The sequence below is a fragment of the Rattus norvegicus genome, chromosome 7 (genome assembly GCF_036323735.1).
Source record: "Rattus norvegicus strain BN/NHsdMcwi chromosome 7, GRCr8, whole genome shotgun sequence".
Taxonomy (NCBI): domain Eukaryota; kingdom Metazoa; phylum Chordata; class Mammalia; order Rodentia; family Muridae; genus Rattus; species Rattus norvegicus.
The window spans coordinates 74,543,695-74,556,645 of NC_086025.1; the positions used below are offsets into that span (position 1 = coordinate 74,543,695).

The following is a 12,951-nucleotide window of genomic DNA, read 5'->3' on the forward strand; positions in this document are numbered from 1 at the left end:
TTTGGCTGTATAGAGGTTTAACAAATTAAAATTTGTATAACCCAGAGTGGCTAGTGGTTTCTGTATTAGACAGTATATCAATAAACAGTGAGTTAAACAAATGCTAGGGATTTTTCTCACATAAACAGTCTACAGTGAGGAAGTAGAGGACCTTGGAGTTGTCTGAGACATCATTAAGAAAGTGAGCGCTTTGATTTATTTTTCCTGGCCAGACTTTGTCCCAAGGCCACTCCTGCCTTCTGTTAGGAGAAAATAGGGGGAGGGGCTTGAAAGAGAATGGGTGTTTACTCATCTGCATTTATTGCTGCAGGAATTATTTAACTGATTATGGGAATCCTAGATATGGGAGTTGTCAGTATCTTCATTCCAAGATCTTTGTGACAAATTAGAGAAGATAGTAACCTTAGGTGTCCAGACTGCGGTTCCTGTAAAACACAGTTTGCACCATATTAGACTGATGAGAAATAGGAGTGTTGCAGTTAAGGAGATGCAATGACTAGATAAGTATGTGTTGTCTGTTTTATGTTTCTGTAGCAAGTCACCTGAGGCCTGGCACTGTGTAAAAAGAAAGCAATTGTGAGATTTTTAGTTCTGGAGATACTTGATTGTGACAGCAGTTATCTGCATGTCTCAGGCAAAAAACCCATTGCCAATGGCATCTAAATGACAAATGTGTTTGCAGTAGAAAGGCACATGGCCATACAGGAAAGAGATCAAGCTGCCAAACAACCTATTCTCTCAGGAACTAATCCAGTCTCATGAGATTTGCATTAATACATTCCAAGGTCATGTTCTACATGAATGAATTACTTCCCACTAACCAACATATCATTGTGTTATTCACTGGTGTGTGTGTGTGTGTGTGTGTGTGTGTGTGTGTGTGTGTGTATAAAGATTTAGAAATTAAAAACAAAATGCATCCTAGTCCTCCACCTCGGCCCTCCCACAGGGGAAGAAGGTGCCTAACCAGGACGTTATACCAATCACTAGTTTATGCTCTCTACCAAAAGATTTAGATAAGAAACCTAACAAATGATTAGTTTATTCAATGATTTATGATATAAATAATTTCATTTTTAGAAAAATATAATGTATACATGTATATGTATACGTACACACACACACACACACACACACACACACACACACACACACACACATAGATTATTATGTCCCTCACTGCTTGGACACATACCTGACAGAAGCAACTGAAGATGAAAAGAATATTTTCTGGCTATTGGTTTTAGGGAATTTTAGTTCATTCTAACTAAGGAAGAAGCATAGAAGTGGCTCCAGTAGTGGCAGATTATGCAGTGGCTGCTTCTCAGATGGCACTGATCAGCAGAGAGCGCTAGACTAGTGATCTACAGCCTGGTAACCCCATGTTACAAAGCCACCACAGTGTCCTTAATCAGAACACCTCTGTGTAGACCGAGTGTTCAAATACATGAGCTTATGAGCCATTTCACTCTAAGCCATAAAAATGTGTGTGTGTGTGTGTGTGTGTGTGTGTGTGTGTTACCTCCCACAATTTCTAAAGGGTGTGGCTAAGTTTTTAATAAGTCTCCTTCTGGATTTCTCATTTTTTTTTAGAAATATGATGGTGAAATTCTCCTAGAACTTTTTTATGTATCATGTTATTTCTATATTATATTTAAAGCTTATGGGTATTCAATATAAACACTTTCCAGTAATCTCAGTAATAACTTGTTTCTTTGAATAGATGGCCATAGAAATTTATGTCCTTATAAAGTTAAAAGTAAGAATAGAAGGATTTTTGTAGCCTTTTTATGTTTATGCGTGTGGATAGAATTTTAGTGCCTTTATTTACATAATGAGCTGGTGTCTTTTGTTCTCTCTAAGCGCTTTCCTAAAACTGTAATCTCTTGCAGAATGAATAGTTTTTTTAAACATCAAAGGACATTTGCAAAGTGTGGAAGGGATTTTATATGTTATGTAAACCAATGGGTTAGTTCTGTTTGCTTAATCTTAGGAAGGAAATAATGGGGTGAAAGTTGCTGGCATTTAAAAAATAGTCACACCTAGCACAGGTGGGAATGAGCGTCAAGTTTGTCTTCTTCCCTGTAAACTTTGTTCTTTCCATATCTACTTTATTTCTGAGCTAAGAGTGGGCACCTTGAGCATTGTTCTCAAGTGCCTTACCTTTTAAGAGCTGCTTGAGGAAGAAAAGTTTATTGACTTCTTTGTAACACTAAGAATAACACTTCTCTCCCCTTTCCCCACTTCTGAGCATCTGCCATTTGTAAAATGGTACCCACCTGTACAAATACAGTTGTTACCTGTTTCATACAGTCAGAGACGGAGAAGTAGAGCTGAGGCACAGCTCAGAATATTTTAGAGTTGGTCTTGGCACCTCTCTTCCTGTCACAGAGAAAAGGGAGTCTGGTGAGAAACATAGTCAACTACCAATTGCTTTCAAAGTGTAAATAGGAAATGGGTTTAGCATCATTATGTTCTCTCCCTGTAAGTCGGAAAGGACATATTAATTTCAAGGTATCCTAGAGGTACCACCAATGGAGTATAGGAATGAATACCACCAAAATATATTGTATAACATTCTCACAGTATAAATAAAAATGGTTTATTAAAATTTTTTTCAACACCTTTTAGCCATCGGGGAAATGTAGATGAAAACTACTGTAATTCAACCTCACCCCAGTGAAAATGGCCACCATCAAGATTGTAAAGGACACTGAAAAATGTTGGTGATGTAGAGAAAAGAGAATCCTTACATGTTGTTGGGGGAAATGTAAATAGTGCAACCACTGTGGAAAGCTGTCTGGGAATTTCTCAAAAACCCAGAATAGATGGACATATCATATGACCTAGATATACCACTCCTGGGGTCATACAAATGACTATCCAACAGAGTTGGGTGTCCATCCATGTTCATTGCTGCTATGAAATTGATTCAGATGGTGTGTACTATACATTTCCTGAGAAATGAATGAGGAAAATATGGTATATACACAGTGGAATTTTTTTCAGCTCTAAAAAGCACTGGCTTTATGAAGGTAGCAGAAAAATTATGGAGCTGGAATATACTCTACTGAGTGAGATAACACAGGCCCCAGAGAGGCAAATGCTACGTGGGATGAATTTAGACACCTGGAAGTGACAGAGGGGCCACAGAAAGGAAGGAAAGACCTTTCGATACTCTGTAATGATGCCCAAACAAATATATACTTTGCCTCTTCTCATTATGATCTTTTTCCTAATGTCATTGCATAGTTCTTATACAAAAGTTAAATTTTTTACTTACCATTGCTAATAAAATGTTCCCAAACAATAAAGAAGTCCTTTTTGGTATTCAGCATAAAGCTTACCATTGTTTGACAGAATCTGCATTTGTACATATGATGTGTGTGCACATATATTTTCTGTTTGCCATCTGTTCCCTCATGAGACTAAAGTCTTTCCTAAGGTAAGACCCTCTGTTATTGACTATTCTTTAAATGACTTTTATTTTATTTACTTTGAGATTTCATATGACATCTTTTGATCACATTCTTTCTCCTTCTTCAACTCTTCCTAGAACCTCACCTGTCATTCTTCCTGCTTTTTTTATGTCTACTATAATGGCTGACATAAAGGATCTCCTAAAAGGTTAATTTAAATAAAGAAATATAATAAATACATTTTTTTCAAACTACATACAGAATATAACATATAGATTTTGTTTGATGGAAACTGTAGTTTCTCAATCAACATTACCTCTTGAGTTTTTTGAAACTAGGTCTCCAAACACACTCCTCACTAGTCTGGAATTTACTAATAGCCCAGTCTGACCTCAGCCATTGTACCTCCTGCCACCACCTTCTAAAACCTAGAATTTTTTAGACCACCATATCCAGGGTGAGAAAGCACTTGATTCTTATAGTTCTAAGCCACGGTCATTGATTTCAAAGTATTTCTGATCACAACTAAATGAGATATACTCATATTTTCTGGGCCACCATATGAAGTAGGTTTTACAATTTTTTTACAAGGAGGCCCTTTGAGAATAAGTAACATGTATGTTGTCAATAGACAGCAAGCTGAGAACTAAAAACCAGCATCCTGGTGCCAAAACAAACATGGAGATACCTATATAGTATGCCATATCTCTCCAGTGGAGTTACTGATGCATTACTGATTGAATACTTGAGAGTTAGAAGTCACTGGTATATCAATAAACGTGTGTGTGTGTGTGTGTGTGTGTGTGTGTGTGTTAAATTCACACAATTAAACTAGAGTTATGCTGCTTTGACATATGACATCATAGGAGGTTTTCCATAAAGCTGTTGAATAAGTGGGAAACAGGTAGCCACATTCAATGTTAATGACTCTACCTCATACATATGATAAAGTTCTGCACATTAGCCTCCACTGTGAATGAAATCTCCAAGAACTTGCTAACTTTCAACTCATTATGCTCTGTTGGGATGGAAGTGTAGGGTGAAGGGGCTGTACAGCAGTCGATCACTCCTCACGGCGTGGACACAATTTTGCTTAATTGATTTCCATTCCATGTTCACTAAAATGTAGGTAGATGTGGTATTTGTCCTAGAGGGGACTTATCATACTGCTCCTTTTTGGTGGGACTTCATTGATAATGTTTAAAGTAGACAGCAATTTTAGAAACTCAGGTGTAGTGTCTAGATATTATAGTTTTCCAGCTGGCTTGCTCTTACACCTGCAGGTTACCAAAAAAGTCTATGGTAGTACAGGTTCTGTTTGAATACTGCACAACAGGACTTCCTAGACAGTTGAACTCACATGTGCCATGTGGGCCAATAAACAATAAACATAAAATGTCCTCAATGCTAATAACTGTTGCAGGATGATCCTAATAGTAGCTATATGGGAATACCATGTTGTCCCTTTTCACACACAAAGCCTTACTCTTATCAATAGTGGGGGAAGCTTGCTGTAGAGGGCTTGTTTTATGGTGAACTATCAAATAGACTAATAGCGGTAAAAAGAACCATTCCTTTCCATTCCTTCTGCTTAGCTCTCTATGTGACAAAATAATTTAAAATTCATTAACATTTGATTGCTACATCTTCCTATTAAGTTTATAGTAAGTTGCACATCTAAAATTGTCAAGGCACTGTGAACAGATGCTGCCAAATCTTCACCCTCATTTTCTACTTTTCAAAGAATAGGATTTCGTTTACAGTTGTAAGTCTTTGAATATAGGTAACCAAAACAATAGTGATGAGACATCTCGGAAGTTGGAATTGTTAAATATGGAAGTCTAACATCATCGTTAGACCTGGAAAAGCCATTACATAGCATTATCAGATTTCATTTAAAAAACTAAAACAGCATGTTAACTCAGATTAGCACAAGGGTTTTTTTTCCCAGTTTGGTGATTCTGAGAGATTAAATTAGTAGCAAGTTCTCACCGAAGTATGACTATCAGCCGTTGTTTAATTTCTTCTCTCTTTTATCAAATATTTCAATGAAAAACAATGGGCTTCACTATGATGTTTTCATATATATATATATATATATATATATATAAAATTGCACTCTCTCTTATTATCTATTTTTAATTCCAAAACTATTGTAGAAATGTATGTATGTATAGACATGCACAGAAACAGACACAATATATGCACACCATGCTGATGTTAGCTTTAGGAAAATTTAATATAAATTTCTATATTTAATATCAAACAGAAAATAAGGTCAAAATATAACCAAGCAAGAAGTATTAGGTCTTCAGGGGAGACCTTTTCTGATATTTCTAAGTTCGTTGTCTGCTGAGTCTATTCACAGAGCCATTTCTTTCCAGGACATCAAAGGGAAGCTGCTAAACCAGGTTCTCCTTGTCTCCAACTGCTTCCGGTAGTTAAAGAACCTTGAAGAAGGGTATTCGGCAAGCCCACCCTTCTCACCTATTTTATTTCCTCATAGCCCAGAAAGTTGGCCATGATGTAAGAGGCTTCTTCAGACACAGAACACCCGTCAGTGGTGAACTGTGACTCAAAAGCCGTGTGGAATGCACAGATGGAAATTACCACTGTTAGTCCTGTCTTCAGCATCAGCGCCAGCAAGTACGTCTGTGCGATACCAAAGGAACCACTCTGGTGTCCACAGCTGGCAACAACTTACTAAGGGGCTCGTGTTTCAGGACATCCCCACAGTCAGATGGTACCACTTCCAGCTAACAGAAATCCAGGGTCACTTCTGGGGTCCTGGGTATCTCCCGTCAGCTCATATAGAATTGGTTCCACTTTTAAACTTATTCTAAGTCCACGCCATCAGATTTGAATAAAACGACATGTGAAGGAATAAATGGATGTGTGTGCTGATGGCTTCCATTTGGGTATGAGTCCCGTTTAGGAATTCTTTTTTTTTTTTATTAACTTGAGTATTTATTATATATATTTCGAGTGTTATTCCCTTTCCCGGTTTCCAGGCAAACATCCCCCCTCCCCCCTCCCCTTCCTTATAGGTGTTCCCCTCCCAACCCTCCCCCCATTGCCGCCCTCCCCCCCCATAGTCTAGTTCACTGGGGGTTCAGTCTTAGCAGGACCCAGGGCTTCTCCTTCCACTGGTGCTCTTACTAGGATATTCATTGCTACCTATGAGGTCAGAGTCCAGGGTCAGTCCATGTATAGTCCTTAGGTAGTGGCTTAGTCCCTGGAAGCTCTGGTTGCTTGACATTGTTGTACATATGGGGTCTCGAGCCCCTTCAAGCTCTTCCAGTTCTTTCTCTGATTCCTTCAACGGGGGTCCTATTCTCAGTTCAGTGGTTTGCTGCTGGCATTCGCCTCTGTATTTGCTGTATTCTGGCTGTGTCTCTCAGGAGTGATCTACATCCGGCTCCTGTCAGTCTGCACTTCTTTGCTTCATCCACCTTGTCTAATTGGGTGGCTGTATATGTATGGGCCACATGTGGGGCAGGCTCTGAATGGGTGTTCCTTTAGTCTCTGTTTTAATCTTTGCCTCTCTCTTCCCTGCCAAGGGTATTCTTTTTCCTCATTTAAAGAAGGAGTGAAGCATTCACATTTTGATCATCCATCTTGAGTTTCGTTTGTTCTAGGGATCTAGGGTAATTCAAGCATTTGGGCTAATGGCCACTTATCAATGAGTGCATACCATGTATGTCTTTCTGTGATTGGGTTAGCTCACTCAGGATGATATTTTCCAGTTCCAACCATTTGCCTACGAATTTCATAAACTCGTTGTTTTTGATAGCTGAGTAATATTCCATTGTGTAGATGTACCACATTTTCTGTATCCATTCCTCTGTTGAAGGGCATCTGGGTTCTTTCCAGTTTCTGGCTATTATAAATAAGGCTGCAATGAACATAGTGGAGCACGTGTCTCTTTTATATGTTGAGGCATCTTTTGGGTATATGCCCAAGAGAGGTATAGCTGGATCCTCAGGCAGTTCAATGTCCAATTTTCTGAGGAACCTCCAGACTGATTTCCAGAATGGTTGTACCAGTCTGCAATCCCACCAACAATGGAGGAGTGTTCCTCTTTCTCCACATCCTCGCCAGCATCTGCTGTCACCTGAGTTTTTGATCTTAGCCATTCTCACTGGTGTGAGGTGAAATCTCAGGGTTGTTTTGATTTGCATTTCCCTTATGACTAAAGATGTTGAACATTTCTTTAGGTGTTTAAAAATATGGAACGCTTCACGAATTTGCGTGTCATCCTTGCGCAGGGGCCATGCTAATCTTCTCTGTATCGTTCCAATTTTAGTATATGTGCTGCCGAAGCGAGCACCAGTTTAGGAATTCTTGTCATGAATTACTTATCATGGCAAGAAGTGTTGTTCTTGGTTTCTTAAATTTCAAGTTCCTCCAAACAAATATTACAGAAATGAATTCATTTATAGATCCAAGTGAAGTCCTGCTGCAGAAGCAGCTTGGTGTTAGCTTCTTCCAATGTGGAAGTGTTGGCTAAGGGAAGCATTGACAAGGCCAGCGTCTTCCCAGCCTCTTCAATCTGATAGCAGAAAGAAACATATGGACCCTTAACGGGTTACATTAATAGAGGTTGGACTTGTGGTAGTTTTTTTTCCATTCCAGACATACCAAGGAGAGTAGAAACAAGAGTGTGGAGAGAAATGGTTGGCCTCCCAGTCAAAGTCACTCTCTGGAAATCAGAAGAGTGGACCCTGCAGCTGTGTATTGGAATGTGGTTGGTTCTCAGGCAGGTTGGCTTGTTCTCTGAGGAAACTATTTTAACTCAGGTCTCCTATCATCGGTCCATTGTGGTCCTATCCTGGCACCATCCTAACTAACGGTGGCTCAGGTCCATGGTTAGCTTTTCTATATACAAGTTGGGTTTTACATTGTTCTCTGTGATAGAGGAGAATCAAAAAGAAAAGTATTGGGCCTCATTCAACAGCCCTTTAAACACATGCTTTCCTCTTTAAGCTACGTCGGCTTGTTCGCATGGTTCTGATTTCTGCTCGAAGGGTGTGGCTGTTAATTTTTATTTAATATATGTTCACCTCCATCATTTTGAAAATAATTTAAAAGTTAAGAATGTCATGAGGAGTATGCGTATCAAACTTTTCGAGGTTAGTAATTAGACTCTTAGGAACTGAGGAGTATCTCCTATAGAGAGGTTTATAAGTCTCTTCGTTGAGTATGGTGCTAATACTTTTACTCCTAGCACTCAGAGGACCAAAGAGGCCAAAGAGGACTGCTAATTGATAGCCAGACTGGGCTCTACAGCAAGGTCCTTCCCTAGTAACCCCAAGCCCAAACAATCAGTAAATATACGCTAAGTATTTTCTAGTGACATATAGGAAGAGTGGTCTTTTTGATGAGATCAGTGCAGTCAAACTAGGGAAATTCAAAAACCAAAGAAAAACAAAACAGAAAAGTTCAAGGAGTCGAGTTTTACAGGGAAGAATTCAACTGCATTTTCTCAGGGTGAGAGGTCACATCGCTTCCTGCAGGCTCCTCAGCCTTGGTGAGTTGTCTAGACTTTTTGTTTGTTTGTTTGTTTTGTTTTATTTTTAAATCTGCTACATGGGAAGAACCTTTCTCACAGGCCACCATGAACTTAACAAATAATGCACTAACATGCCTACCACAGAGCCCAACACATGATAAGAATACCATGAAATTTGACAGCAACAGTGTTAACTTCTTGGGTTCTATATGACTTCATGTGTCTAATATGAACTCAGCCTCTAAATGACTTCTACATTTTCTTGGAAAAATAAAATGTTAAACTTCTTGAATGATATTTCTCCTAGGCATATCTGGAATTAAGCTGTTGATCTCCTTGGCTGTTCTCAGTGAAAGCATTGCCTTTTGGCAGCAGAGGAGCCTGTGGGGTGGGGCATGGGCTCTCATCTTGCACTGGATGTTTACCTGAGTAATGGCTTCTAGTGGAGGTGGTGGGTGGGGCTTGTGAGAAAACGGGGCACACAGGTAACAGATCTCTGGCCTGCCTGAGGCAGACGCTACCTGAGCTTTCTGGAGGCTGTAATGTCGCCTGCTGCCTGCACAGAAATGACCAGGAATGAAAGCAGCTCAGGGTAGGTGACACCTGCCTGTCTCACCTGCATTACCTCCTGGGTTAGGAAGAATATGTCTCCTGCTATGGGATCATCTCTGATTGCTGTGCAAATGGGAAATCAAATCTTCATGTTTATTGGGCCAAGTACATTTGGGGTTTTTTTTTGTGGGCTTTTTGCTTGTTTGTTTGTTTGTTTGACATTTTGTTCCTGCTAAATGAGACCATGATCAATGCATACTGTCGTAGGCATAGGTACAAAAGAAAAATATTTGGCTTGGTCCTTCTGACATATTTGGTTTCCTATATCTGCTACCTCTGATCCTTTGCAAAACCATAGTTTATTACAACTTTAAAAACACATGTTTTTTTTTGTTTTAGAGGTTATAATTGCACCATATTTCCCCTTTCTTTCTTCTCTCCAAGCCCAACCATATGCCTCCTTCTCTTTTTCAAATTTATTCCCTCTTTTTTCTTTACCTGTTTATAATATTACTAGATACAGAAGTGCAACCTACTCGATCTGTATAATGTTGATTGTATGAGTGTTTTCAGTTACTGACCATTACTGGTCATTACCAGTTACTGGTATTAGATAAGCTATTGGCGTGCTCTTCTGCAAGAAAAACTATTTCTCCTGCTCTTGGCATCCCTTAGTTGTCTGTAGTTGTTTGCAGGACTGAAACCTCCTGGGCTTTCCCATCCATTGAAGCATATCCACCGGTGTCTTTCTTTAGCTCATGTGCAGACAGGGCTGAGTCATTTTCTGTTGCTGTGCTAAGACACCATGACCAAGGCCATTTAATGAAATTGTTTATTGGGCCTTATAGCGTCAGGGGACAAGCTCATTGCTATTAGGTATGGACTATAGCCGCAGGCAGGCATGGTATTGGAGCAGTAACTGCAAGCTCATAGCTCAAGATAACAACCACAAGAACTGGTCTTTCAGCCATGGGGTCTGGGGACTAAACTCAGGTCATCAGCAAGCACCTTTTCCACTGAGCCCTCTTGTAGACCCAGGATTCTTTTTCTTGACAGTCAGGTGTCTGCCTGGCAGCAGCTGACACACAGGGAAGGACTCAGTTAAAGGGTGGAGAATAATCCTTCCCCTCCCATCCCTGCACACAAAGTTTCTTTACTGATCAATTTTTTTTGCTTTCTCTCTCTTTTTTTAACTATATTTTATTTTTGCATTTTTCTTGATAAAATTTGTGAAAAGTAACTTCTTTGTTGAATATCATTATTTATATAGTATTTTATTTGAAAATATATTTTAGTGTAATATATTCTGAGTATGATTTTCCCTTTTTCACCTCCACAGATCCTCCTTCTTCCCCACCCAGTCAAATCTACAGCTTTTATTTTTCTCTTTAGGATAAAAATGGGCATCTAAATAGTAATTAGATAAAGACAAACATTAGGTTAGGGCAAAATGAATTGAAGGAAAAATTCAAGAAACACACAGATGAGACATACATACGTACATACACACACACACACACACACACACACACACGCGCGCGCGCCTATAAAAACACAAAATCAGAAATCAATATTGATTATACACACACACACACACACACACACACACACACACACACACACACACAAAGAAAATGTAAGTTTTTTTTTTTTATTAACTTGAGTATTTCTTATATACATTTCGAGTGTTATTCCCTTTCCCGGTTTCCGGGCAAACATCCCCCTAATCCCTCCCCCTCCCCTTCTATATGGGTGTTCCCCTCCCCATCTTCCCCCCATTGCCGCCCTCCCCCCAACAATCTAGTTCACTGGGGGTTCAGTCTTAGCAGGACCCAGGGCTTCCCCTTCCACTGGTGCTCTTACTAGGCTATTCATTGCTACCTATGAGGTCAGAGTCCAGGGTCAGTCCATGTATAGTCTTTAGGTAGTGGCTTAGTCCCTGGAAGCTCTGGTTGCTTGGCATTGTTGTACATATGGGGTCTCGAGCCCCTTCAAGCTCTTCCAGTTCTTTCTCTGATTCCTTCAACGGGGGTCCTATTCTCAGTTCAGTGGTTTTTTTAAAGCTAAGACAAAGCATTATAAGACAAAGACCCTCACAAAGGTTATTAAGTTTGTTTTGTGTTAGCCATCTACTGCTGGGCATGACCCTGGCCTTAAGAGTGGTTTGTATAGGCAGCCGGTGGGACTCCTTTGAGAACATTGCTTTCATTTCTGAGTGGTTATCAACTGGAGATGGCTGCTCGGTTAGGGATGGGGACTTAAGTCCCTTCCCTTCCCAGCACCGGGACCCTTTTGGGTCCTGAGCTGTGCAGCTGTGTATGCTACCACGGTCTTCAAGCTCCTCTGTGTATCAGCCCTACTATGTTAGGAAGGCCTGGTTTCCTTGGTGCCCTCCATTCTGTAGAGCTCTGAAAATCTTTCTGCCTCCTCTTCTGCAGGATTCCCTGAGCCCTGAGGTAAGCAGTGTTTTTGTTGCCTAACAAAACTAATGCTGTTATTCTCTGATGGGATGTTTATACGTGGGAAGGTGGGAAAAACACAATTCTTGAAACTTGAATATTTAACGAGATTCTTTAATTAGCATGGTGCAGCCTGTTTTGACATTGCACTTGACAGAGAACTTGCATTTGAAAGCCAGAAAACCACAGTTATTTGGAAACTCAATTTTTAAAAATAAAGATTTTATTTTTTGCACCCGAATAATAATAGATAATCCAAGGCCTGAAGAAGCCTCAAGAAGTGCTAACCTGCTGTAGCTGGCCTCACCCTTGCTCACTTAAGAAGACCAGAATTTGTACCTTTTCTTTTCATGGATATTTAAAGCCTGGAAACCACTCAAAGTGCTGAGCCAAAAACAGCTGGTTATGTAGAAAACAATTCAGCTTTTAAAAGTTGTGACACTTACTGAGAAACCTTATCAACTTGTTTCTTTAGAAACAGCTTCAGATAGGAGTGCGCTAACTATGGGGAGATGCCGCTGTTTAAGATGGTGCGTCTTGTGCCTTGTGTATTGATCTGCAAACCACCGCCTCTCCTACAACATCTGCTTCTTTCTCTTTGGCAGTGTACAGTGTCCTTGCCCAGTTTTCTTTGTCTTTGATCTACAATCACATATGTGTTGGTTCATATTTTTAAACAAAAATCCAAATAGTACAAATATTACTTTGCAAGTCTGTATTGTAGCGCATACTTCTGGGTGAGTGCTGTGTGGGACTTGAGCTCAGCTTTGCCTTGGTGTGTATTTCACGTGATGAATGGACCATGATTTATTCATAGTGTGGGGAGTGCTCAAATATGTGGACGATCAATTGCCTGGGTGTTTGAAATAGACACCTGACTGAAAGAGTTAAATGAGCCAGGAGCTTTACCAACGCTGCGCCACGGGCGGATTATAAGCTATTCCTTGTCACAGTGCAGTGGGTCTGGCGTCTTTTGATCAAAATCATGCCTGGATACGTTCTCCCAAGT

At 39.9% G+C, this 12,951-nt stretch overlaps 1 protein-coding gene and 1 non-coding gene across 6 annotated transcripts in view; one reads left to right on the forward strand and one right to left on the reverse strand.

Annotated features, from left to right (window-relative positions):
- Window positions 1-12,951, forward strand: part of Oxr1 (oxidation resistance 1) — a 436,879-nt gene that overhangs the window by 130,086 nt on the left and 293,842 nt on the right. The window lies entirely within an intron of this gene.
- LOC120094047 (U6 spliceosomal RNA) lies at window positions 7,643-7,749 on the reverse strand. Its single transcript, XR_005487722.1, has one exon. It is a non-coding gene; the product is annotated as a U6 spliceosomal RNA (small nuclear RNA).